Source organism: Mustela putorius, unplaced genomic scaffold (assembly GCF_011764305.1).
Source record: "Mustela putorius furo isolate JIRA1106 unplaced genomic scaffold, ASM1176430v1.1 tig00003834_pilon_pilon_pilon, whole genome shotgun sequence".
NCBI lineage: Eukaryota > Metazoa > Chordata > Mammalia > Carnivora > Mustelidae > Mustela > Mustela putorius.
The window spans coordinates 39,606,150-39,628,750 of NW_025421987.1; the positions used below are offsets into that span (position 1 = coordinate 39,606,150).

The following is a 22,601-nucleotide window of genomic DNA, read 5'->3' on the forward strand; positions in this document are numbered from 1 at the left end:
ACCTTCCCACTATGGACAGAAAATACCAGGTCCAGATGATTTTTCAGGCAAGTTTTACAACACTTTCAGAGTAGGTAATCCCTATTAATATGACTACTATTTCAGAAACAGAGGGGAAAAAAAAGAAAGAAATGAAAGTTGCTCAACTTATTTTATGTGGCTAATATCACCATGACATCAAAACTCTACAGTAACAGTTTAAGAAAGGAAAATTAAAGACTAATCTCCTTGTACAAACATATTACATAAAATACCAGCAAATTAAACTCAACAGTAGGTTAAAAAACACATCAGGACCAAGTAAAGTTTTTTTCTAGGAATGTAAGAAATGTTTAGTATCCGGAAATATATTAATATCCTATAATATAGTACCATATTAATGGGTAATTTTATCATATTATTGATGTAGAAAATGCACTGGATAGAATTTGTCTAGTATTCCTGATTAAAAATGCACTGCAAACTATAGATGCTGGAAACTTTCTCAACTCAATAATTTCAATTTATTCTCTAAATTACCATTAAAGTAAGAAACAGAACAGATATTCACAATATCATTGCTTTAATTCAGTACTCTATAGAGGCCTCAGTCATGCAATATGACAGGAAAAAGAAATTGAACACTTAAGAATCAGAATTTAAGAGAAAAGCTGTCAGTACTTACAGATATACATGCCTGTGTAAAAATATCTAAGAGAATTTTCAGTTTAGTTATTAGAACTAATAAAAAAGTTCAGCAAAGTTGCAAAATATACACCAATAATGACTAATAAACAATGAACCAGAAAACAGACTCTATACATAAAAGAACAAAAATCTAAGTAATATGAGAAGAAATCTAACAAAATAGGTTCTAGCAAGACCTTTATGGTAAAACTTATAAAACATTACTAAAGAATATGAAGGAAGATCTGATTTAGTAGAGGAATATAGTCTGTTAATGGGTAGAAAGACATAATTTTATAAAAATGTCAATTCTCCCCCAGATTATTCTCTGAAGTTGATATAATTGCAAATAAAATTCAGCAAGACTTTTGTAAAACTTGACCAACTAATCCTAAATTTATCCTGAATAGCAAAAGGCAAGGGAGCCAAGAGAATTTTAAAGAACAATATAGAGAGATTTGTCTTACCAGATAGCAAGAATACTATAAAGTTACGATAACTGAGGCACTGTGGTGTTAGCACGAGAATAGAGAAATAGTTTATTGGTTGAAATAAAGATCCTGAAAAAAAAATTAATATAGGTAAGAGATGGCATTGTAAATTAGTGAGTAAGAATGGCTAACTTGTTAAATGGTGCTGGGATTAACAGGGTTATCCATGGAAAAAGAATAAAATAGGGTACATGTAAGATATCACATACAAAAATAAATGCCAAGAAGTTCAGAGATTTAAATGTAAAAGGCCAAACTTCTAAATTGTTAGAAGAAAATAAAGGAATGAAGAAAATAAAAGAAGGTTGTCATATGGAAGCGTTCATTGATTGATTCCATATGTCATATGGAAGGATTTCTAAATGACAAAAAAGCACTATATACATCATATATATAATATTTTATTTTTAAAATGTAGGTTTCATACACAGCATGGGGCTTGAACCCCGAGATCGAGACTTGCATTCTCTACTGAGTCAGTCAGATGCCCCAGCACAAACCATAAAAATTAAAATATCAATAACTTAAGTGCTTTAAAATTGGAAACTTTTCCAAAATAAGCTACACAGATTAGGAAAATATATTTGTAAATAGACATAGATTAGGAAAATATATTTGTAAGCCCTATTGCCCAAAGAACGAGAATCCAGAATACTACAACCAAAATCAAAACCAAAACCTAAACTGCTCCAAATAACAACAGCAAAGCAAATAACCTAACAGAATGATGGGTAAATATACAAACAGGCAACACACAAAAGAAATCCAATGGTTTATAAGTAAAAAAAAATTTTTTAAAATGAGATATTATTTAATACCTATCAAATTGACAAAAAATTTAAGTCTAGCCATCCCAAATGTTATGAAGTATGTGGAGAAGTTCTCACAGATGGCTAATGAGAATATAAATTGCTACTACCACTTTGGAGAGAAACTTTACATTCCTAGTGAAATTGAAAATGCACATTTCTTATAGTTAGGCAATTCCTCCTACATGTAAACACATGTATAAAAATGTTAACTGCAGTATTAGCTGTGATTGGGAAATACAAAAAATAGCATCTAACAATGAGAGACTCAACAAATTTCTACAGTAGAATACACTTTATAGAAGCCATACAATGGCTTATGGCTTATGTAAAACTAGTTCATAATGACAGAGGTCAGAATACTTTTGCTTTTTTAAAAAAAATTTTTTTGTTAAAGGTTTGGAGAATATCACACTCAAGAAAGCACAAGGGACTCTTCCTAGGTATGGTGACTGTTGTGTATCTTGGATTGGGTATTGTCACATGGATATATACTTACATAAAAGCTCATTGAGCTATATACTTAATTTGTGTATATCATTTTCTGTAACTTAGAATAATAATAGATAAAAAACAGGTTTAGAAATAAGTGTGCCAAATATTTGTTTAATTTGGGTGTGGATTCTTGTGCATTCACATTATTCTTTATATTTTTATGGGCCTGAAGTATTTTAGTTTAAAACAATTGATAAGACAAACTACTGCTTTTCCTTACTAGAATTAATCAAGGTGAAAGAAAGCTCTAGTGTCACCTTCTTTTCACTGTCCTTGACAATAGATCTCAGGACTTCAGGAATCAGCAAACACTTCACAGCCAAACATACTTACAAAGTGTTTTGTCAAAGCAAAAGCAAAACTTTCCATTCAGCTCCTGACTACATGTAGAATCTAGGCTTTCTGAAGTGAGTGACCAGCAGCATATGTTGTTGATATGATGCTACCAATGCACAGAGATCATCTAGTCAGGTTTTCAAAAGATGAAGCTGGGGGTGCCTTGCCAAGGACTTTTTTGATATGAATCAACAGGTGCTTTGGCATCAACACTGCTATTTGCTCGTGCGTTTCACCTCTGGTTTCAGAAAAGAAAAAAGAGACGATACCTTTTCAATGCTGTATTTCAAGTCGACCATATGGAAGGCAAGGTTTTATTCCAGCCAATTCTCTTTCTCTCAAAGCGTGGAGGAAAAGTGCCAGCCACTGCTACTCTCGCCACCAGCCACGGTACAGATGTTTGGAAAATGCAAAAACGGAGAAATGAAACAAAAAGAAAACCCTCAAAAATAAAGTTTTGCATAAATGAAAAATAGAGTATATAATTATCATGGCTGCAAAAAGGTAAATGCATTTTTTATTTTCCCCTTGTGCTAAACTAAGAGCCAAGACGAACAAAAACATTGATGTTTTAACTTAATCAGTGTTTTGTTGAAACTGACAAGGACCAACTAGAAAATGGCTAAAGGTGGGAATAAAAACCAGATTTCTTTTAATCTGATAAAAGATTTTTTATCTCCAAGAATGTTAGAATATGACCTACTTAAATGAATACTTACTAAAGGAACAGACCCATTTAAAAATATATGTTTTCAGGTGCCAAAATGGGAATGGGGAAAGTGTTTCTTTCAAATTTTATAAGAGAAAAATCTTAATTGAAATTGTAATGGTTCCTTATGAGACTCAGATAAAATACGGCTTAGGAATAAATGTCTTCAAACTATTCAAACACATATATCCCTAAACTGGCTTAGTCAGGAAGCAACCCCCATTACTCCAAAAACAAATGCCCTATTAGACTTAAGTACATCAATGTAAGTTATTCAAATGAGACTGTTTCTTTGAAAGAAATTTTGAGGCCCAGCTCTGCCACAAACTTGTTTATCTTTGTTATGTTATTAAACATCTTTGGGTCTCTGTATCCACATATTAAGCCTGAGTGTGATACAAAGTCACCAACTATCATCAAGCTCCTTTCCAGCCCTAAAACCCTACGAATCTAATGAAATTACTCTAGCATTAGAATTTTTTTCTCTTTTCCTTCATTTATTAAAATAAATAGACAATCATGTAAGTAAATACATACTAAAAACACATACACACACACTAATCAGCTATCCCTCAGACTAGTAAGAGAGAACATTTTTTTATTATTGGTGCCATTATCTATTCCCTAATGCGTATTTAAAAAGAGAGTTCCCATAAAAAAAAAAAAAGACTTTTATTTTTTCCTGAATTAAAAATAGCATATTATTTCTTTGCCATTTAAGTTCTATTAAAAATATAAAACGCAAAATCATTACAGAAATCCTATCAAGAACTTTAAAAAGAAAGAAAAAGTCACTAGAACTCCATTTAAATTTCAAATAGTTCATTTACATGTGTTCTTTTACAGAAAATATAAGTGCCCTGCCTCAAACTACCTTCACCTCCTTTTCCAGGGGTAATATCCTTAACTGTGGAAAACACAGGACCCTCTCTCATACCCTTCCCACCTGTCTTCTGAGGTAACAAAGCGGAGGTATAGATTGCAGGGTGAGATATTTGGGATGGGAGTAGAGCATTTCATCTGGGAGACAGTACTGTGGTCAGTTTGCCAAATCGAAAAGCAAGGTAAGTCTCGTCACTACTTTGGCAAGAAATATGGGTTCTCACGGCTAAACTATGATAACGATTTTTACACAAGACTTTTTAAAAATGAAAGCACCTGAGGCAACAGCAGAAAATAAGTCTGAGAATGCAAGGTTTTCTCGTCAATATTTAAGCCAGACAAGACAATATCAATGAACCTTTAACCGAGGGTCTAAAAAAAATACGGGGCACCTGACACCTTGATGAGTAAGAGACGCTCAACTTTATGAAAGGCCAGAGTCCTAGGGTGAAGTCTCCATTGTTCCCAGTGCTGATATGCCCATGGCACCAGTGGAGGCAGAATAATCTGGCCCAACAGGCCAGGCTCCTGTTACAGGCTCCAGCTTAGCTCTGCATGCAGATAAGCCTGGCACCCACCACACTGCACACTCCAGGAACACCAAGGGTGGGTCCCCAAGGGAGGAGGGCTACTCAAACAGCAAGGCAAGAATTGGAAGTTGCACAGCGTATGAGCACTCCCTGCTGGCAGCTGAGGTTGGAGATGAAGCGGTAGAGTCTTAGGGCTGTCGAAGGTTTCTGTGAAGAGGCCAATGGACCTACCTGACTTTTCAGGGACAAGAGCATGGCTCTGACAAGATGTAGAGGGATCCAGATGCTATCCTGAATGAGGAGGAGGTTAGGAAAGAGGCTGCTGATGGGAGGAACTCCAAGAACTGGCAAAAATGAGGTTTGAAGCTGGTATACACTTTTCATTAACTTTCCCAGCTATTAACATTTTATAAAGTATATACGGGTCCCCCCACGTGTGTGGAGAATGAAGGAGGTGCAGCAGAAAATGAATTACTGTGCAGCTCCCTTTATTCCAGCAAGAGAATCCTTGGGACAGTGGCATGTATTTGCAATGTTTATGTTTTACTGGGAAATCTTATCCATAGCCCAAATGGAATTGCCTGGTGCGTCCCCTATTCCAAGGTGCCCACGTTCCAAACAGGTGGTCCCTTTTTATCTGGACAGCCTAGGGCAGCAATACTGGTATCTCCCTAGTGCTCTGTTCTGTTAGGGTTCTTCTGTAGGAGAAGATGAAGGTCAAGATGGCAGCCTGCTAAAAGCAGCAGTATTTCAGTTGCAGGAATAACTTGCTTGTCATCAACTTGTTAATGCAATAGTCAAACATTTCTTTGACATGTACAGTATCAGCTAACTTCAGCAGATAAAGGGTCTAGAACAGGAAGATGCTGCAGATGCTTTAGCTCCGAGGAAGGCTTAGCAGAGCCAAAACGTCAGCAGGGCCTGTTTGTTCCATCCTTTCCATCGGGCTCTGTGAAAGAAATGTTAGATTACTGCAATGACAAGTTTGTGACAAGCAAGTCATTTGTGCAACTGGTGCGCTCCTGTTTTTATCTGTTTACCATTCAGACTTGTGAATGCCATTTCAAGCACTTACAGGATTTCTGGCTCCCATTAAGGGGAAATGGTTCCTCCATGTTTAGAATTTTCTGCCTCAAAGAGAATTACTAAGCAATTATTTATTCCTGTGGTCACAGTGTCACACAAAAGCACTCTTGAGTTGTTTAGTTGGACTCTGAATCATGAAATGGAGTCCTGCAGACTGGATAGCTTGGAGCATCAGAAATTTCTCGTCTAGTTTATTGGAATGACTACAAAGCAAGCCTGTGAGAGTCAATAAAATTGCGGCCAGCTTGAAATACCTTGCTCTTTTGCTCCGGGATCATATATCAAGGCCATATGCTTCAAGGCACATAAATTCACTTGTAATGAGTGGATCCTGAGAAGCCAAGGCCTGACTATGTCACACACACTGACATGTGATCTAACATATGATAGTTTTGGTGACAAGGACTGCTTTAATTGTTGAGAAGGGAACTTATACAGCTTTCTCCCTGTATTCTGTGGGTAATCACAGGGCCAATCCAAATCCAGAAAACATTTTAAGCATGTGGTTAAAAAAAAAGTAATATAATATAAAATTTACTGGGGATCATCTTCTCTAGGCTGACTTTTTCTCAGTAAATGGAGACCCCTGGCAGGGTCTCCATTTTAGGTCAAGATTTCAAGACTGATTCATTCGATTCGTCATCTGAGATCATGGAGTGACTTTTGGTGAGTCATTTTAACCTCTTAGGAAGAGGGATAAAATAATAATACCTTGTTCACTCAACATGAATTGGGCTCAGGGTCAATATTATCAGAGATGAAGAGTACCTTCAGAGTTCAAGAACAAGAATAGTATTTCCTAAAAGCCATGTATTTTTTATGATTTAAAATATTTGCACACTGTTAGTACTGAATTTATGAATAATTACAGGTAGACTTTTCAAAGAACACAGAAGCATGAAGTTTTGAAGCAGAGAGAATACCACAGTATCTGGGGAGGTAGGTCAAAGCTGAAATAGTGTGGAATGTCAAGGACCAGATGGGAAGTAATGACGTAGAATGAGGCAGAGCTTGGTATATCTGACCAGACAATGTTATGGAAATAGATAACAGTCCTCACTAAATAAAAATTTTATTGTCAATAACTATTTGCCAGACACTACCTGTGTTACACAATTTACATGTTTAATATAGCCTTCACATGAACTCAATGGTATATGCATTATCATTTTTTTTTAACATGTGGAAATTAAGACTTGGAGAAATTTAAATACGTTACCATAAATCTGTTAAGTAGCCAAGATTTGAAACTAGCTTTCCTCACTCTTAAGCCCTTACACTCTTAACCACTGGAGAACTAAAGTCATTTCCACTGCCTTCAAAAGTCTTTTCTTTCTCTGGTATACTGGAAAACATTTTAATCTGTAAATGCAGATATTCAAGATTTCATATAAAAGGACCAGTGAGAATATTCTGGCTCTAGCTGTATTGCTACCTTTCTTAGGCCCCTGGGAAAGCTGAGCCTCGTGAAGATATCATTCCTTTTGCCCCAGCCTGACCTATTCCTACTTGCATACCCTGGGGAAGAGGTGAAAGTGATTCCGACCTAGTCACGCATCTTTGCTGTGAATGCAGGGTGTCTGGCCGCATCTCCTGTGTCCATGCCAAACCCTTTCTCTGTCTTCAGGTGTACAGTCTTTTGTTCCCCCTACTCTTTGCTCCCATGTTACCTCCAGGGAGCCTCCTTTTGTTACTTTCTGCTACTCTTTTTAGGAGAAGGGCTGGACATCTTTCTTACCATGACAAGAATCGCTGAGACAGTATAAACTTCAAACTTTGCACAGAATGTATCCTTTGTTCAGTCTTCTGCTTTGTTTCTTTTTAATGATAGCTTTGCCAAAGGTCCCATTCCTATGCAACTCGGAACTACGCAAATCAAACTGGTGAAGAGACTTCTTGGCAACTCCATCTTCAAGTGAGTATGTGTCCAAGATGTAGGGACCTCTGAAGGAGGTGTGTCTTCTGAATATTATGTGTCTAAAAGCTGCTTTGCTTGAAAGAGTGGCAAAGAATAAGCTCAGTGAGATCTGTATTGACATTTCCTGGTCTCTTTTTAGTGTGTGTTCAGAGTGGGTCATAAGAGCCTTCAGCTCACACAAACTGTTCTGTTTGTTTTTTTAATGATATTTCTACCTTTTTGTTGTTGTTATTGTTGTTTTAGCTTCTAGGCATTTTCCCCAGCATAGGATTCTTCCTTTAAAGCTACTCAAAAAGACCCTTTGCATAATGTAAAATAATAGGCTCAGCAATTAAATAACCAGTGGCCTGAGTTTTTACCTAGTGCCTGAGCTTGCTCACGGTGGCCATTCAGCCTTTGTGGCACACCAACAGGGGCATAGGGCTCTCAGCCTCACAGGCAATCCCACACTGCTTTAGAACCCTTCTGTACAAAATAAGGTTCCTTATGTTGAACCTTAAGTTGTCTTTCTAAAACTCCCTCCATGGCTTCTAGTCTTTTCTCATACCACTTTTCAATCCTCAGAGCTTCATGGGATCCATAATTTAATGGCTTACTTAAAGATGCCCCTTGTACATATCATATACCGGTAAATGGGTTTAGATTGCCCTGCTTTGTCCTTTTCTCCTCACCCCACAAGAGTTAAATTCCCACTCTATCCCTCCGAAAATGCCGGAAGAAATGAAAGCCAGTCAGTCTACTAAGTTTTTCATTTCCATTTGGATGTAGACAACATGTGTGGCAAAGAATTCTTAATCTCTGATTTTCTGTCCTAATCTGTGGAAGATCTTGCCAGACAACCTCAGGCAGATTTGACGGTTATAGCTATTTATAGGGTAACCATATAATTTATTGTCCAACCAGGACATATTTTGTGAAAGGTCCCTGTGAATAATTATATCAAGACCATAGTCACAAGCCAGAATTGTCCCAGGCAAATCTACACAGTACCTTGCACAAGCCTTTACTCCAATATATACCTCTTTGTATCAGTTACCTGTTTACATGTTTGTTTCTCTCACTAGTTTGTGAGCACTCTTTCCTGATGGAAACTTAGTTACCTGTGTCCCTCCAGTACCTAGATGAGTAGAAAGAGGCAAGTAGAAAGAGTATGGCAGATTTTTCCCCCCTTTTTTCTAACTGAGGATGTCTTTTCCCTAATTGCAAGGGCCTCTACATTTTTTCATAGCAAACACCACCAACACTTACTGGCTTCATGTTTTGGGGGGGGATGAATCAAAAACATTTCACTTAGTACAGTAGGAAGGGAATGGTGTAAGTTCAATGGTAATGGGTTTGACTTTGAGAACTGACAGCAACAAGCAGAGGGTGAAGTGCAATAACTTTTCCACTAAAATTTTATAACTTTTTATAGAACACTGAACAATATGCTTTAATCTCTTTGTTCACAAGCAAATTTTTTTCAGCAGCTGTACCCACAGTTCCAAGTTTGTAGTAAAGCAGGTGTTATAGGAAATGATCAGAACATAGTGTGATGGCTACATATGTGACCACATGTAACAAAGGCTAACATCCTGTGATTCCTGAGAATTGTCCACTAAAACCTTGGTGGCATTGCTATTGCTTTCACATATGCCAAGCATATTTAGAAATCTGTAGCTTCCAGCAGTTTTTGCCTGTGAGTAACGGCGACTTTAAAAAAGAGAGAGAAGTTGGGGCACCTGAGTGGCTCAGTAGGTTAAGCTTCTGACTCTTGATTTTGGCTCAGGTCATGATCTCAGAGTTGTGAGATCAAATCACACCCAGTGTGGAACCTGCATTAGACTATCTCTCTCTAAAAGACAGAGAGAAAGAGAGAGAAGAAACTCCTGAAAAATGTGAACCACCATGTAGACCCTTCCAGGAAGATGTGAATCTATCTGGTTTAAACAAAAGAGCTTCACAGGAGACAGTCTCACAACTTCCCTTTCAGTATTCAGAGGCCTCATTATCAAGACGCTACGTGATTAACAAACCTATAGATTTTTCTATCACAAGATAAGCATATTTTATTACTATAGCCCTCAGTGAAGAAAAAAGAGAAGGTCTCATTTCCTATTTCCCTTAGCTTGCTTAAAAACTGGCATTAGCCCAGTATCTCAACCTTCCTTTTTCTAAGATGAGTAAAAAAGTCTCCGTGTCTTTGACTTTTCCTTAAAGAACTTTTTCTCAAAATGTTAAATTTAAATTTTATTGGGAGGGTGTTTTATAACTCTTTCTCTCTAAGATGCTCATTCAAATTTTAGTGAATCCAGAACAAGCATGATTAAGTGTCTGACCTATGCTCAGAGGAAATAGTAGAAATGTCTATATTCTGCATGCTTCTTACACATTTCACTATTACCACTATTTTTAAATTTCTGTTTTGCCTTTCACACTCTTGATTAACTTTCTATGTTCTACTTCTAGATGCTATTTTGCCCACAGAGCTAGTCGTTCTTTATTTTCAGTCCATCATTGACATTTACCAAACCATCATGGGTAATGGAAAATACAAGACTTAGAAGAAGGTTCAGAAGAAACACAGTAATATGCCTTCCCTTGCAGACTCTTTAGTTTGTGGAGAGAGAAAAATGTTCCACAAAAATTAAGCAACATCGATATGTATATTCAGGTGTGTGGTATTAGTTCAGCAGCTATTAACATAGGCAAGCTAGTACAGTTATTATGAAATTCTCTCTCTATATATATTTATATGTGGTGATGGAGAAGTGGAATGAACTGCCACTTGGGAGGTTTGCTTTCCCTCCTGTGAAGAATGCTAACATTAATCATGATTTACTGACATTATATTTATTTACTGTTTTACTGAGTGTTTATTTCAAATGATTGCCCTTTCTCTGAAGTCTCAAATTATTGCTATTTGGCCACTGTGCATAAAAGCACCGTATTTTGAAAGCATGTATTCCCTGTCCTCAACATCTAAAATAGTGATTTACAACCATTCAGAATCTCTGGTGTCCTGGTGTTAATGTGATTTTGCAACATTTTTCCCTGCTTACTCCTTCTTAAAATATAATTTTAAATTAAAATAGTTTTTTTGACATATCAAAATGCTGCTAATGATAATATAGACCACACTGAATTTGTTCTTTTGGAAAACTTGTCTAGATAATCAAGGTAATCAAAGACCAGAATCCAGGCAATGGCATACCATTTCTACATTTCTCCATATTGACTGGTCCCCTAATAAACATTTCCTTAAGATTCTGAAGTGCTTAGTACCAGATAAATAGATTAGAAATTTGATCAATTGATTGTCATTTGAGACAAAATTCAAAGCTCTGCTAGTTAAGTGGAGTGAGACCATAACTCTACTTTTGCCTTAGTTCACCAGGACTCTCATTGGGCCAAGAAAGAAAACATATTAAAATGGCATTGTGTTGGTTATTACCTACTGTTTTAGCATTGTCAGATGATTGGCAAATCAGTTTACCAGGGTTTGCCTGGGATATTTCCTTGCATGGAAGTTAGATTCCATGTTAGTAACTTGCAGATAGAAATATTAAAATTGTTGTTTTCAGGTACAGTTTCCCAAATAGTGAGTTTCATTTTGGCAGAGAGGACAATGAAGATAGATGTGAAAGTGTCATCACCCGTAAGATGAATTAGAGCCTAACAGCAACCTTCCTGGGTCATTGGCCACAGAGTACCACTTCTGGCCAGGAGTCTGATTTTCTATATTGATCTTGCTTTTAAATTATATTAAATAAAATATGACAATGTTTTTAACAAGCAGCTTATTTATTAAATTTCTAGAGAATCCTCCTCTAAAATATTTTGTCCTACCTATCCTTTTACCCAACCTATCCTCAATTTTTAAAAAAGATTTAATTAATTAATGTATTTGAAAGAGAGATCACAAGTAGGCATAGAGGCAGGCAGAGAGAGAGGAGGAAGCAGGCTCCCCACTGAGCAGAGAACCCGATGCGGGGCTCGATCCCAGGACCCTGGGATCATGCCCTGAGCCGAAGGCAGAGGCTTTAACCCACTGAGCCACCCAGGTGACCCTTATTCTCAATTTTTGATGAGCCTATTGTTTTTATATAATTTTATTCTATAAAAGACTATGGTGTAAGGGTGTCTGAGTGGCTCAGTCATTAGGCATCTGCCTTGGGCTCAGGTCATGATCCCAGGGTCCTGGGATCAAGCCCTGCATCCAGTTCCCTGCTCAGTGGGAGGCCTGCTTCTCCCTCTCCTACTCCCCCTGCTTCTTTTTCCTCTCTCGCTGTCTCTCTCTGTCAAAAAAAAAAATAAATAAAATCTTTTTTAAAAAGTCTATGGTGTATATTTTCTAACGGGATAATCTATTCTTATACCTGTTACAATTGACTTAATCTATTAGTCTAAGCCCTAATCTAGTCTATTCCCAGCATACAATTCTATGAGAGTAACATACAAAATCAAACATTCATTACTTCTGGACACATAAATGGTCACTAGATCCATGACTGCTAGTTAAGCAGGTAGCTTTCTGGTCACTATTACATGAGTAGAAACTTAAAAGTATATACTTGGTAATTATTGGGGAAAGGAGGGCTTTGATTATAGAGAAGCATATGGAAGTATAAGCTCATTTTTTTTTTTTCAAAAAGAACAAAGGCAATAGCCCCCATTCTGTTGTATGCACATCCAAAATTCAGTATTCACTTTTCTTTATGCTAGATCTGGAGCTGAGTCCTAAAAAGCACTGGTTTAGTAATAATAACACTTCTTACTTGGGGTCTTTTTAAGTTGAAAGTTAGCAAATAGACTTTTAGGAAGGTCAAGGTAGTAATCATTATATAAATCATTCAGTCATTCATAAACTAAGAATAAGAATAATAATTTGCTGGCTAAAAAATAGAGGGAGACAGATTTCTGAGTAAAAATGTCCCGGAGATGGGATCATAACAAAACCAGAGCTAGATAGGCCATTGACCTCTTGTGCCATTTGGGGTTGGGATCGTGAGTCTCTCTTTGAGTGGCAGCTCAACATATCTCATCTCCAACATACCTCATCCTCATGACAATAGTATATTTCACCTTATGTTAAGATACCTTGCAAACAACCCCTTCAAGTGTTCTGTTGCTTATCAGCCATCCAGTCAGGCAGCTACTTCTTTTCTGCCAGGGGTAGCTAACACTGAAGAGTCAATTTATGTGCCTTCCCTGCTGAGGTGGGATCAGAGGTATTTCCTCAGTACCTCCATTCTATGGTCCTCAGTTCTGTCACTTCATTCTGTGATCAGTAGACGAAATATATATTAGCGAAGAAAGAGCTGAAGAAGTTGCTAGGATTTCTAAGAAAGAAGAACCCATAACTTTCCTGCTTTAGTTAAGAGAACGTTTTAGTATTAACAAAAAGAGATGGTTAAATTGCAGCCCATCAAATTTCAACTACAGTTCCAAAGTGTTTCTAAAGGGATCCAAAAGAAAACAAAATTCCTTCTGTCCTTAGCTATAAATTCTGCAGGATGATTCTATGTTCTCATTTTATTCTGGTTTCTTCCTCTGCTCCAGAAAGGATTAGTGTCTAACATTAAACAAACAGTATATAATAAACAACAGTTATAATATATATTCATAAAATTCTGAATCCACAGCAAGAGGAGGTTAAGTTCTTAGCCCAGCAGATAAGTCTTACTGATAGTAATAGATATGTTTCTAATTTGTTCATGGAAGGTGCTGAAAATGTGCTCTACTAAATCTTGAGGTTTTGGCAGTTTAAAAATCTTATGATTATTGCCATATATTGGATATTCCCCCTTTTCTATGGGATCACAAAAACAATCTAAGTACAGACGAAGGCAGGAGAGCATGTTTATTTCTTTATTAGGACCCATACATGTTACTATATATGTTTTTGTAAATGAATTATGAAGGAAAATACTAAAGTCCTTGATGCAGGCCATATTACAAATCCATGTATACCTATGCTTTCCTTTTTCCTGTTCTCTCAATCCTTGTGCCTATTTTTTCCTTTTTGAATTCAAGCCCTGTTCTTATACTGTCAGATGACTTTTGGTGGTTGGAGTCCTTGTGACATTTCTTTGCCTATTCGTGCGTCTAGTTTAATATGACACCCCCAAAAGGACTTCATCCTATCAAAGATGATGACTGATTGGACTTAAACAATGATTTACATATTATGACATAACATAAAATCTGGAAGCAGCATTTATAGCCGATGAAACAAACTTTTAGCCTTACATATGATTCATATTATGAAGCAAATAAATATGTGTTATCTCCTTTTCTGAAATATAACTAAGGGCCCTAGAAGTCCTGAGTTTGTGTTCATTTGTACCAGAACTGAATTGATACTGTTCATTAGGTACTTTTTTTTTTTTTCAGTCCTAACAAGAAAATTTGCCATGGTATATAGAGGATCCTACATGAAAGCAAGTACTCATATGTTAGGGACCTGAACTGAAAATCCAGAATGGGAAAGATCAATGAATGAAACAAAGCTTGGGTGAACTCATTCATCTTAGGAATTATTACTGGTGTAATGAGTCCAAGGAAGCAGCAGTTAATATTATTCCATCCAAAACCATTAATAGTTTCAGAATAGTCCCTGGGATATAGGAAACCTGGATTATTTAATCTGAGCATGACCTGAAGCTTGCAAATCCTTCTGGATTTATCCTAGGTTGGATGCAGATCTTCAAGGTAAGACTGGTTGCTGGTAAACCCTCACCTTCCATGTTTCTTTAAAGTCCAGATTTCTGATATATTCCCACATAGGATATGGTAATGATTATACATAGGTTGAGAGCACACAATACTTTAGCGAACTAAAATGTTGCTCTGCTATTGGTCTCTCTTACAAACTTCAAAAGGCCATAATGCTATTATCTAGGGCAGTACATAGGAAAGTTGACATCATAACACTTCAATGATTTAATTTATAAATGGGCCATTCTACTGATGAGTAGAAAGGATAACTGAGAAATGTTTGAAAATGTAAACTGTTTTTGTTTCAGAGGATAATCTTCTCTCTCCAACCTAATAATATTTTTTCCTTATGTAGCTAAATCTCTACCACATGAGGTGCATACATGAACTATTGAGACGTCACCTATGAAGTCTCAACATATATATTTCTACCCTAAAATAGCAAGAACAATTTTGGTCCAAATATGACCCAAGAAAGAAATACCCAGGATATAATCAAGACTGTGTTGCCTATGCATATAGTTATATCCTATAAAAGCCACCAAACCGAGATCATACAATGATGCCATTTATTTCAGTTTCATAAAAGTCTGTTTTAGAGATTCCTATTTTTGTACATGGAGATGAAAATGACATCATATAAAAGAAGCACACAAACACAAAGGTGCGGCAGGCAAATGCAAGATGTCCATATACTGTCAACAAAGTGTTGCCAGTTGTGAAAGAAGTTGACATGCTAATATCCATTCATTCAGACTCGTTACTGAGACACGAAGATAGTGATGGCTGGCAGGCAGTGCATATAAGTGCGGTTACGGAGGCCCCCAAATATTGACAGAGTGCCAGGTTCCAAGAAACTATTGATGTACACAGCCAGCCATAGCTCCAGACACCTCTCAGACAGAGTCTTTAAATGTCACAGATAAATGAATTTTCATGAAACTGGGAGAGAGAAAAGAAGAGCAAGAAGAGCAAAAGAAGACAGAATGAGAGGCAGGATAATAAGAAGAAAGAAGAAAATCGCTTCCATACCACCGGCACGAAAGCCTGTGGCATCTCTTCTCTAAAGCACCTTGCAAACGTTGTGAGATGAAACCTTATGAATGTGTACTGAGTTACCAAAGTACTCAAATGCCTTTAATAATTCCATTGTGTATTTAAAAAGTTAAGGTGGATACTTTAGAATAGCTTCAACAAACTATTTCTGAACAAAATAAGATTCAAATATAAATACTGCAGAACTCAATCTTGGAAAAAAATCAAGATAATGGAACCACAGACACAAATAAACATGAGAAAGTGTCCTAAGCAGTTCTCTTAGTATTTTAGAGGTTAAAAGTCAAGATGCCATGAAAGTCTATTTTTTTGCCAAGACACAGACATGTCCTCTGACAGTTTCCTTTCCCGAGTCCCACTGAAAGCAGTGACACCTAGTGGGTTTGTAATAAGACACCAAGAAATACCTTCCTCCACCTGTTTCTCCCAGCCTTTCCACAGAAAACACCTCCCAGGGAAGCATATGAGGTGAGTCAGTTACTTGACACATGATGACAGAAATGAAGCAAGGTTATAACTAGAAGAACCAAGTGTTCTTCAGAAATCATGTGAAATGCAATATATTTTAAATGTAAGTGAAGCTTTTTCAGTTTGGAAAGTCTTCCGTCTGCTGAGGGCACCTTCTCTTGATCTTGATGCACTGTGTCATTAAAAGCAACCACATATTCAAGGTTAGAATATGGCTTGCTTACACATTTTCTTTTCTATATTAGAGTTGTGCAATCTCCACATTTTACATAGAACAATCATGCCAATGCCCACAAACAAAATTCTTTCTTCTATTCAAAAGCACACAGGTTAAGTTTTTTTTTTTTTAAATTCGCAGCAATATGGCTTCAGAAAGCCTCAATTGCCTTTTTACTAGCATTACAATAACTCTTCGTATGAATTATTTTCCTGCACCTGGCTCTGTCTTGGGTACCTGGGACCTTAGCAAGTACTTGGAGAATAAAATGATATAGCTCATATATTCAAAAGGGGTTTTGTTTTTGCATCAACTTTTTAATGATTTCTTAGTAGTTTTCTTTGTTTATGTTAGGAGATAAAATGAAAGGAATTAGACTTCCTGCCATGGGAATAAAATTATTTTCTGTTTTTAGAGACTTGGTTATTTTTGAGATACAACTGACATACATTATTATATTAGTTTTAGGTGTATAACATGGTGATCTGACATCTGTATTCACTGGAAATATTCACCACAATAAGTCTAGTTACCATCTGCCACCATAAAAAATTAATACAATGTTAGTGACTATATTTTCTATGGTTTATATCCCCATGCCATTTAATTTATAACTAGAAGTTTGTACTTCTTGATCTCCTTCACCCATACTTTCTGGCAACCACCAACTTGTGCTCTGTATCTATGAGTCTGAGTTTTGTTTAGTTTGTTTTGCTTTTTAGATTCCACATACAAGAGAAATCATTTGATATCTGTCTTTCTCTGACTGACTTATATCACTTGGCATAATACCCTCAAGGTCCATCCATGTTGTTGCAAATGATAAATTTTTTTTGGCCGAATAGTATTCCATCATGTATACATACCACATCTTCTTTTTCATTTGTCTATGGATGAATACAGGTTACTTCCATATTCAGTTATTGCAAATAATGCTGCAATAAACATAATGGTGCTTATATCTTTTTGTGTTAGTGTTTTTGTTTTCTTCAGATAGATAGCAGTGAAATTGCCGGATCGTATAGTAATTCTATTTTTAACTTTTTGAGGAACCTTCATATTGTTTTCCATAGTGGCTGCACCAATTTACATTCCCACCAACATTGCACGAAGGTTCCTTTTTCTCCATATATTAGCCAGCACTTGTTCCTTATCTTTTTTTATATCGCCATTCTAACAGATGTAAGGTGATATCTTGTGGTTTTGATTTGCATCTCCCTGATGATTAATGATATTGAGTATCTTTTCATGCACCTGTTGTCCATCTGTATATCTTCTTTGGAAAATATCTATTTAGGTCCTCTGCCCACTTTTAAATTGTATTTTTTATTTCATTGTTATTGAGATGTATGAGTTCTTTATATATTTTGGATACCAATCCCTTATCGAACATATGGTTGCAAACATTTCCCATTCAGTAAGTTGCCTTTTATTGTTGATGGTTTCTTTGACTCTGCAGAAGCTTTTTAGTTTGATATAGTCCCATTTGTTTCCTTTGCCTTTGGAGTCGATTCAAAAAACCATTGCTAGGGGACGCCTGGGTGGCTCAGTTGGTTGGGCGGCTGCCTTCGGCTCGGGTCATGGTCCCGGCGTCCTGGGATCGAGTCCCACATCGGGCTCCTTGCTCGGCAGGGAGCCTGCTTCTCCCTCGGCCTCTGCCTGCCATTCTGTCTGCCTGTGCTCGCTCTCTTTCCCTCTCTCTCTGAAGAATGAATAAAATCTTTAAAAAAAAAAAAAAAAAAAAACCATTGCTAGGACCAGTGTCAAAGAACTTACTGCCTATGTTTTCTTCTAGAAATTTTACGGTTTCAGGTCTTAGATTCAAGTCTTTACTCTATTTTAACTTTTGCATATAGTGTAGGATAATGGTTCATTTTAATTTGTTTGTAATTAGTTGGCCAGTTTTCCTAACACCATTTACTAAACAAACTGTCTTTTCCCTGTTGTATATTCTTATCTCCTTTATTGTAGATTAATTGACCATATACATGTGGGTTTATTTCTGAGCTCTCTATTCTGTTTCACTGATTTATGTGTCTGTTTTCATGCCAATATCATATAGCTTTGTTCTTCCTTCTCAAGATCTCTTTGGTTATTCAGTTTCTTTCATGGTTCCATATGAATTTTAGAATTATTTGTTCTAGTTCTGTAAAAAAAAAAGTCATGGAAATTTTAATAGGGATTGCATTGAATCTGTTGATTGCATTGGGTAATATGCACATTTTAACAATATTAATTTTCTCAATTCATAAGCACAGAATGTCTTTCCATTTATTTGTATCTCCTTTAATTTCTTTCATCAGTGTTCTACAGTTTTCAACGTACAGGTCTTTCATCTCCTTAGTTAAATTTATTCCTGTTTTAAAAAAAAACAACTATTCCTAGGTAGCTTATTCTTTTTGATGAAATTTTGAATGGTACTGTTCTTTTGATTTGGGGTTCTAGTATTTCATTATTAGTGTATAGAAATGCAACAATTTTGAATATTGATTTTGCATCCTGAAACCTTACTGAATTCATTCATTAGTTATAATACTTTTGTAAAAAGATTTTATTTATATATTTACTCTAGAGAGAGAGAGAGAGAGCAAGCAGGGGGAAGAGAAGAGGAGGAGGAAGAAGGAGGGGTAGAGAATCCCAAGTAGATTCTTCACGGAGCACTAAGAGTTGGATGCCTAACTGACTGAGTCACCCAGGTGCCCCATAGGATTTTTGTTTGTTTGTTTGTTTGTTGGTGGAGTTTTTAGGGTTTTCTGTATGTAACATAGAAATTTGCACAGTGACAATTTTATGTCTTCTTTTCCAAATCGGATAACTTTCATTTCTTTTTCTTGATTAATTTCTCTGGCTAAGACTTGCCATAGTATATTCAATAAAAGTAAGAAAGGCGAAGCATTTTTGTCTTGTTCCTGTTATTAGAGGAAAAGTATTTATCTTCTTACCACTGAGTATAACATTAGTTGTGGGCTCATCATATGTCTTTATCATGTCGAGGTATGTTCTGTCTATAACCACTTTGTAGGAGGTTTTTATCAGAAATTAATGTTGAGTTTTGTTAAATGCAATCTTTGCATGTACTGAGATGATCACATGATTTTTATCCTTCATTTTGTTAATGTGTTGTACCATGTTGATTGACTTGTGGGTATTGAACCATGCCTGCATCCTTGGAATAAATCCTACTTGATCATGATTATGTATGATTCCTTTAATGTACTACTGAATTTGATTTGCTATTATTTTATTAAGGATTTCTGCATTTATTGTTAATCAGAGCTATTCACCTGTAACTTTCTTCCTTTTCCTTTTTCTCTTTTCTCCTTTTCCTTTTTCTTTTTGATGTCCCTGTCTGCTTTTGGTTTCAGGGTAATGGGGACTCAAAAAATGAGTTTGGAAATGTTTTCTCCTATTCTTTTTTGGGAGAGTTTGAGAAAAATCAGTATTAATTCTTCGAATGTTTCATAGAATTCACCAGTGAAACTGTCTGCTCTTGAACTTTTGTTTTTTGGAAGGCTTTTCATTACTAATTCAATGTCTTTACTGGTAATTAGTCTATTCCAGAATATCTACTTCTTCATGATTTACTCTGGGAAGACTAGGTTTCTAGGAATTTATTTCTGCTAGGTCATACAAATTGTTAGCTTGTAATTGTTCACAGTAATCTTATGATCCTTTAATTTCTGTACTATCAGTTTTAATGTCTCCTCTATAACTTGGTATTTATTTGTACCCTCTCTCTTTTTCTTGGAGAGTCTAGTGAAAAGTTTGTCACTTTTGTTTATCTTTTCAGAGAAGCAGCTCTTAGTTTGGGTGATCTTTTCTATCACCATTTTAGTCTTTATTTCATTTATTTCTTCACTAATCAATTATTTCCTTCCCTCTATTAACTCCGGGCTTCATTTGTTCTTTTTATAGTTCCTTTAGGTGTGAAAAATTATTTATTTAAAATTTTTCTTGTTTATGGAAGTAGAAGAGTGTTGTTAAGAACTTCCCTCTTAGAACCACTTTTGCTATATCCTGTAGATTTTAGTATGTCTGTTTAATATTTCTGTTTTTGTCTTTAGGAATCTTTTGATTTTTTCTATGACCCCACAGTTGTAGTTGTTCAGTAACATGTTGTTTAGTGTCCATATACTTGCAATTTTTTTTGTTTTCTTGTAATTGATACCATTGTGGTCCAAAAATATTTCTGACATGATTTCAATCTTCTTTAATTTGATGAGGGTTGTTTTGTGGCCTAACATATGATGCATCCTGAAGAATGTTCCATGTGCAATTGAGAAGAACGTGTATTCCTCTGATATTAGACAGAATGTTCTGTATATATTAAGTCCATCTGGTCTAATGTGTTAAGGCCAGTATTTTCCTATTGATTTTCTGTCTAGATAAATTTATTCATTGATGTAGGTGGGCGTGTTAAAGTACCCTACTATTATTGTATGGCTGCCAAATTCTCCCTTTAGGTCTGTTAATATTTGATTTATGTATTTTGGTGTTCCTATGTTAGGTTCATATGTACATTTGCATGGGTTTATAAGCTGGGTTGACCCCTTTGTTTATTGTTACATAGCACCAGCCTCTCTTTGTCTTTGATTACAGTCCTTGTTTTTTAAAGTCCACCCTGTCTAATAAGACTATAGATATATCAGCTTTTTATTTTTATTTGCATGGAATATCTTTTTCCATCCCTTCACTGTTAGTCTGCATGTGTCTTTACACCGAAGTGAGTCTCTGGTAGGCACATATAGATGAGTCTTATTTATTTATTTTTTAAAATTCATTCATCCATTCTTTGTCTTCTGATTGGAGAATTTAGTCCATTTACATTTAAAGTAATTATATATAGGTATGTCCTCATTGCCATTTTGTTCATTGTTTTCTGGTTGTTTTATGGTTCTTCTGTTCCTTTCTTTTTCTCTTGCTCTCCTCCATTGTGGTTTGATGACTTTCTTTAGTGGTATGCTTATATTCTTTTCTCATAATCTTTTTTGTACCAACTATAAGCCTTTGCTTTGCAGTTACCATGAAGCTTACAGAAACAACTTACATGTATAACAGTCTATTAAAGTTGATAATATAAACACATTTTAAAGCTCTATATTTTTACTCCCCACCATTTCATATTTTTGATGTTACATTTTACATCTTTTTATTTATATCCCCTAATTATTATAGTTTTAATTTTACTATTTTGTCTTCTAACTTTCACAGTATCTTTGTAAGTGATTAATCTACTATTTTATTATATATTTGTCTTTTCCAGTGAGATTTTTACTTTCATAGGTTTTCTGTTATTAATTAGTGCCATTTCTTTGTAGCGTAAAGTCCCTTTAGTAAGGCCAGTTTAGCAGTGACAAACTCCTTTAACTTTTTGCTTGTCTCTGTATCTCTTTTTTCCATCTAAATGATAGCCACGCTGGGTAGAGTATTCTTGGTTGGAAGTGTTTTCCTTTCAGCCCTTTGAGAATATGTTATTCCACTTTCTTCTGGTGTGCAAAATTTCTACTAAGAAATTGGCTGATAGCCTTATGGGGTTTCTCTTATATGTTATTGTTTTTCTCTTGGTGCTTTTAAGAGGGTCTCTTTATCATTAATTATAAAGGTTGTTGTGGATCTTTTTGGGTTCATCTTATTTTGAATTCCCTGGCTTCCTAGACCTGTATGTCTGTTTCTTTCCTAGGTTAGGGAAATTATTTCTTCAAATAGTTTTCTGCTCCTTTCTCTCCTCTTTATGGGACCCCTATAATGCAAATGTTATTCTGCTTGGTGTTGTCCTGTAGGCCCCTTAAGTTGTCTTTATTTATGTATTTTTTTCCTTTTCCTGCTCTGTTTGGGGGGATTTCATGCTTTTTCTTTCAGATTGCTGATCCAGTCTTCTGTTTCATCAAGTCTGCTGTTGAATCCCTATAGTCTGTTTTTCAGTTCAGCTATTGCATTCTTGAGCTCTGTGACTTCTTTTTGGTACTTTCTTATATTTTTTATATCTTTGTTGATGTTCTGAGTATGTTCATCCACTCTTTCCCCCATTTGCTTAGCATCTTTATGACCATTACTTTGAATTCTTTATCAGGTAGGTTACTTATCTATCTATCTACCTACCTATCTATCTATCATTAAGATCTTTTTCTGGTGTTTTGTATTGTTTCATTGAAACATTTTCTTTGTTACTTCGTTTTGCTTGACTACTCTGTGCTTGTTTTTATGTATAAGGCAAAACAGCTATCTCCCCCAGTTTTGAA

The 22,601-nt window shown here is 35.8% G+C and overlaps 1 protein-coding gene across 23 annotated transcripts in view; it reads right to left on the reverse strand.

The window, feature by feature from the left end:
- Positions 1–22,601, reverse strand: part of ZBTB20 (zinc finger and BTB domain containing 20) — a 789,640-nt gene that overhangs the window by 235,140 nt on the left and 531,899 nt on the right. For 20 of the 23 annotated variants that reach the window (XM_045088067.1, XM_004761399.3, XM_013060902.2 and 17 more), the window contains one exon: positions 3,067–3,166. The exons of the other annotated variants lie outside the window; for them this stretch is intronic. The gene's annotated coding sequence lies outside the window, so the exon portion shown is untranslated. The remainder of the gene's footprint in view (positions 1–3,066; positions 3,167–22,601) is intronic. 23 annotated transcript variants of the gene reach the window in all.